The sequence below is a fragment of the Podarcis filfolensis genome (assembly GCF_964270895.1).
Source record: "Podarcis filfolensis genome assembly, chromosome: 10".
Classification (NCBI taxonomy): domain Eukaryota; kingdom Metazoa; phylum Chordata; class Lepidosauria; order Squamata; family Lacertidae; genus Podarcis; species Podarcis filfolensis.
Window position 1 is genome coordinate 43,909,675 of NC_139612.1, and position 6,195 is coordinate 43,915,869.

Genomic DNA, 6,195 nt, shown 5'->3' on the forward strand with positions numbered 1-6,195 from the left:
GTTCATTTTTTCAAAGTGACATAATAATAGTATAAATGTGGGCCCACTAGTTCATTTATTACTATTTCACAAGCAATCTGTGCCTTTTGTCTCCAGCACCTGCAGTTGGAAGTATACTGTTTCTAAATAGTTTTAAAGGCACTGAAAATAAGTTTTTAATAAAATATTTTACTGTTTATTTCTTTACACCATGATATGAGACGTTAAGAAAAGAGTCTGATGGTTCTTGGAAATGTGGAGAAATTATTCTGAAATGTGTGTTAAAATTCCAAAGGACAGTGGAAACTTCAGATTCTGCCAGAAGCTGGGAATGGGGCAGTATGAGCTATTTTGGTACAATTCATAACTATCATTAGTCATGCCAGAACACTGAAGGCAACCATGTTGAAAATAATCATTCTTTGCTGCAAGAGACTAACATGGCTGCTTTCACCAGCTTGGTACCCTTCAGATGTTTATGATTTAAACTCCAATTGTCCCCAGTCATCTGAAGGGCACCAGGTTTGCAAAGCAAGTGTGGATTTCTGGGGTAGGGAAATAAACTACATACTAGTGCTCCCCAGCTTTCTATTTGTTTGGTTTTTACAGTGGTATTTAGATAAAGCTGCTTCTGTCTTTGATATGCCATTGCTTGCCTTAAATTCATCCCTTCATTTTGCCCAAGTAAGGGCCCAGAACTCACCCTCTCATTTGTGTGTGTGTGCATTTGCAGGACTGAATATAAAGACAGTGGTGACATCTTCCTGTGATTTGCAGGCTTTCTGAGAGATGATCAGAGAGAAGGCAGATGAACAAACTCGGCAGCTTTTCCGCTTCACAGAGGCAACACCAAGAGTCTCCTTTTAGCCCAACATCAACCAGCTTGCTGTCTCACTACCGTGCATTTCGTGATCATGAATGGGAAGTGGTGGAACGGTCGCTTGGCCTCCTGCAGGCCAGCGGATTTTACTGGGGCCCTTTGTCTGTTCACGAGGCCCATGCTAGGTTACTGCAAGAGCCGGTGGGGACCTACTTGCTGCGAGACAGCTCTCAGGGAAACTGCCTTTTCAGCCTCAGCGTCCGCATGCCGTCTGGACCCGTCAGCCTCCGGATCTCTTTCAGCAAAGGCTACTTTTGGCTGAAGGACTGGTTTTCGGACTGTGTACTGAGGTTGCTTGAACTAGTGGTGGCGGGAACCAGGACTAAACCCCTCCACTGTGATGCAATGGGAGAAGCTCCTCTAGTATTTTCTGAGCCCCTCTGCAGGGAGCATAGGGCTGTGCCCACGCTGCAGGAACTCTGCCAACGCACCTTACCTGCTTCCAGCAGGACTGGGCGGGGCAGTTGTTGGACTCTACCTCTTCGTTGGCAACAGAAATGCCAAAATGTGTGTGGGGGGAAATATGCAAATATTGATGACGCCAATGCGCTAACAGAATGAGTCATTGCTTTTCCTGCTTTCTTAGGGTCTGTTTCAATTTCCTTTTATAGGCTAGAGGTAAACATTGCCTTTCATCCGCATCTTGGTATTCCAGCTGCCTAAGCCAGTCTTTCCTGATGGAACATTGAAACTTGGTTTCAGAGATCTGATGCTGAGATAGGACTTAGTGCGTAGAAGTTGAATGCTGATCTCTAGAACCAGAGAGGCACTGCTCTGTGTATATGGGAGATTATTGGAAAACTTAGGCTGCTACCACTTACCTGCGAGTAAGCTTCATTGAACTCAACAAAACTCACTTTGAGTTGACATGTAGAAGATAGCACTGTTATACTTGCAACCAAGCCTTCTTCTCAGTGGGGCAGGTTCAGCAGTGTCTAGTTTTCTCCTCCATGCATCTCCCTAAATTCTCTTTCCCACTGGGTACCTGTCCTCATTGTGTCAGGGTAGGAAGTAGAAGGCTTTTATTTTAGCACTTCCCAGCAACTCCATTATTTGGCTTAAGATTAGCATTATTTTATAAGAAAAATGTGAGTCTTTAATACAATAGTCAAGATTATTGTATTGGGTGAGTCACACTTGTGGAAAAATGGAGGAATTTAATGAAGATTAAAAAGAATCTATATCAGATTAAAGTAAAACCAACCAACCCCCCACTACCTAAAACAAGTGGTAGCCAGTGTACAAGGGATTCAGTCGAGAATAAGAAATGAAAAAGGTGCATATTCAGAGTAAAAGGGTAAGTAGAGGTTTTCACTTGTTCCAGGCTTACTCAGATTATAATCCTATACCCTCTTTCCTGGGGACAAGCCCCACGGAACTCAGATTGAACATCCAAGTAGACATACTATATAGGATCACAGTATAATAATATTTTAGTAATTGTCTTAATCTGCAGTAATTAAAAAAGGTGCCTGAAAAGCATTTAATGGTATTTATTTAGCGAGTCTTGAAAAAAGTGTGCTGCTGTCATTCAGTGGGGGAGAAATGGGAAGAACTCTTCATTAAATGTGTTCATCCTCCTTTTTGTACAGCAGAGTTTTCATAAAAGTGAACTCAATTACTGTAATATTTTGACTTCTGCAGTTTTGTTACATGTAGACTGTTTGCAGCATCTGGATATCTAAGTGTATTAGTGGTGAATCTGGATTTTGGAAACCATACCATGGTTTTATGCTCATGATTTATGCAGCTTGATTAAAATTAACACAGTTGTTTGGGGCATTTTCATGGCTCCTGCTACAAACAAAGGAGTACAGCAGGAGGCTTGGAGAAGCATATCGAGAAGAGCCATCTGAGCAGCATCTTCAAAATTCAGGGCGACACTGGGACTAGCCTAGGATGGAATTTCTTACTTCAGTGGTCTGCATAGAATGATGGGTGTAAGAGCACCAGAGGCCTGCTATTCCACCATCCTGTTCTCAGTGGCCAAACAGATGCCTACATGATCCACAGACCCCTTCAAATCTCTGGGGTCGTTCAAGACTTAGTCATACAGTACTTAGAATAGGCCCATTGGGATCAATGGGATTAAAGGTAGTCATGACCTGCTTAAGTGTCGTTGATATCAGTAGGTCTAGAATCATAGAATCTTAGAATTGGAAGAGACCACAAGGGCCATTGAGTCCAACCCCCTGCCAAGCAGGAAACACCATCAGAGCACTCCTGACATATGGTTGTCAAGCCTCTGCTTAAAGACCTCCAAAGAAGGGAGATTCCACCACACTCCTTGGCAGCAAATTCCACTGTCGAACAGCTCTTACTGTCAGGAAGTTCTTCCTAATGTTTAGGTGGAATCTTCTTTCTTGTAGTTTGGATCCATTGCTCCGTGTCCGCTTCTCTGGAGCAGCAGAAAACAACCTTTCTCCCTCCTCTATGTGACATCCTTTTATATATTTGAACATGGCTATCATATCACCCCTTAACCTCCTCTTCTCCAGGCTAAACATGCCCAGCTCCCTTAGCCGTTCCTTATAAGGCATCGTTTCCAGGCCTTTGACCATTTTGGTTGCCCTCCTCTGGACACGTTCCAGTTTGTCAGTGTCCTTCTTGAACTGTGGTGCCCAGAACTGGACACAGTACTCCAGGTGAGGTCTGACCAGAGCAGAATACAGTGGCACTATTACTTCCCTTGATCTAGATGCTATACTCCTATTGATGCAGCCCAGAATTGCATTGGCTTTTTTAGCTGCCGCGTCACACTGTTGGCTCATGTCAAGTTTGTGGTCAACCAAGACTCCTAGATCCTTTTCACATGTACTGCTCTCAAGCCAGGTGTCACCCATCTTGTATTTGTGCCTCTCATTTTTTTTGCCCAAGTGCAATACTTTACATTTCTCCCTGTTAAAATTCATCTTGTTTGTTTTGGCCCAGTTCTCTAATCTGTCAAGATCGTTTTGAAGTGTGATCCTGTCCTCTGGGGTGTTAGCCACCCATCCCAGTTTGGTGTCATCTGCAAATTTGATCAGGATGCCCTTGAGTCCATCATCCAAGTCGTTGATAAAGATGTTGAATAAGACCGGGCCCAAGACAGAACCCTGTGGCACCCCACTAGTCACTCTTCTCCAGGATGAAGAGGAACCATTGATGAGCACCCTTTGGGTTCGGTCAGTCAGCCAGTTACAAATCCACTGAGTGGTAGCATAGTCAAGACCGCATTTTACCAGCTTCTTTACAAGAATATCATGGGACACCTTGTCAAATGCCTTGCTGAAATCAAGGTAGGCTACATCCACTGCGTTCCCTTCATCTACCAGGCTTGTAATTCTGTCAAAAAACGAGATCAGGTTAGTCTGACATGACTTATTTTTCAGAAATCCATGCTGACTATTGGTGATCACAGCATTCCTTTCTAGGTGCTCACAGACTGTTTGCTTAATGATCTGCTCCAGAATCTTCCCTGGTATTGATGTCAGACTGACTGGGCGGTAATTATTTGGGTCCTCTCTTTTCCCCTTTTTGAAAATAGGGACAACATTTGCCCTCCTCCAGTCTGCCGGGACTTCGCCTGTTCTCCAGGAATTCTCAAAGATGACTGCCAGTGGTTCTGAAATCACATCTGCCAGTTCTTTTAATACTCTTGGATGCAGTTCATCTGGCCCTGGAGACTTGAATACATCTAAACTAGCCAAGTATTCTTGTACTATCTCCTTAGTTATTCTGGGCTGTGTTTTCTCTGCTGAATCATTTGCTCCAAATTCTTCAGGTCGGGCATTGTTTTCTTTATCGGAGAAGACTGAGGCAAAGAAGGCATTGAGTTCAGCCCTTTCTGTGTCCCGTTTGCATTTCACCATCTTCTCCTCTGAGTGACCCCACTGTTTCTTTGTTCTTCCTTTTGCTACGAACATACCCATAAAAGCCTTTTTTGTTGCTTTTAACCTCTCTAGCAAGCCTGAGTTCATTCTGTGCTTTAGCTTTTCTGACTTTGTGTCTACACGTGCTGGCTATTTGTTTGAATTCCTCTTTGGTGGTTTCCCCCCTTTTCCATTTTTTGTACACATCCTTTTTTAATCTTAACTCGGTTAAAAGTTCTTTAGATAGCCACCCTGGCTTCTTTAGGTACCTTCCATGTTTCCGTCTCATTGGTATTGCCTGAAGTTGTGCTTTTACTATCTCCCTCTTAACAAACTCCCAGCCATCATGAACTCCCTTTCCTTTTAGTATTACTGTCCATGGGATCTCACCCAGCACTTCCCTAAGTTTTATGAAGTTGGCTTTCTTAAAGTCAAGAAATTGAGTCCTAGTATGCTTGGCTGCTCCTTTCCGCTGTATAGTAAACTGCAGAAGAGCATGATCACTCGCGCCTAATGATCCTTCCACTTCTACCCCACTAACCAGGTCATCAACATTGGTTAGGACCGGATCTAAAATGGCTGTTCCTCTTGTTGCTTCTCCCACTTTCTGGACAATGAAGTTGTCTGCAAGGCCAGCGAGGAATCTGTTTGACCTTATGCTCTTGGCTGAGTTTGACATCCAACAAATATCCGGGTAATTGAAGTCCCCCATTACTACTATCTCCCCTCCTTTTACATGCTTGGCCATCTGTTCCAGGAAGGCATCATCTATGTCCTCTGTTTGGCTTTAAGCATGGCTAATTCTAAAACCAACTTTTGTCACCTGTACACTTACTCGGATGCAAACCTCACTGAACTCAGTTGGAGTTGCATCTGAGTAAACATGCATAGGACTTCACTGTTGTACCATTCAAATCAAGGACAGATACCGACCGGAAGAAATGTATCCTTTTAGAACGCTGATTGAAAGATGACCATCTTTAGCAGGAGCCAAAAAAGCAATGGAGAAGGCAACTGTCTGATATGTAGTGGGAAGGAGTTCCAAAGGGCACATTATGCGGAACAGGCCTCCGGATCAGATGGTATCTGCAGAACTCAGTGGTTGGTTGGGGATGAGACAATCTCTTAGGTATCCTGGTCTCAAACTGCATAGGGCTTTTTACACCAGCACCTTGAACCTAGGCCTAATCAACGACTGAATTTTTAGATCCTTTACTGCAGCAATGGGGAACCTGAAGCCCACCAAATATGGTTGGTTTACAACTCCCATCATCCCAGGCTGGCTGGGGCTAATGGGATTTAGAGTCCAACAAAAACTAGAAGGCCACAGATTCCACAGCCAAGGAATGCCTTCCCATCAGATGTCAAATAAACAATTACAGTATCTGACTTTTAGAAGACATCTGAAGGCAGCCCTGTTTAGTGAAGTTTTTAATGGTTGATGTTTTATAGTGTTTTTAATACTCTGTTAGGAACCGTCCAGAG

General features: G+C 43.6%; 1 pseudogene across 1 annotated transcript in view; it reads left to right on the plus strand.

The window, feature by feature from the left end:
• LOC310743513 (suppressor of cytokine signaling 1-like) overlaps nt 1–2,632 on the plus strand; it is a 9,187-nt pseudogene extending 6,555 nt beyond the window's left edge. Inside the window, exon 4 of the transcript XR_014552307.1 lies at nt 713–2,632. The product of XR_014552307.1 is annotated as a suppressor of cytokine signaling 1-like (transcript). The remainder of the gene's footprint in view (nt 1–712) is intronic.
• Nucleotides 2,633–6,195: the final 3,563 nt, after the last annotated feature.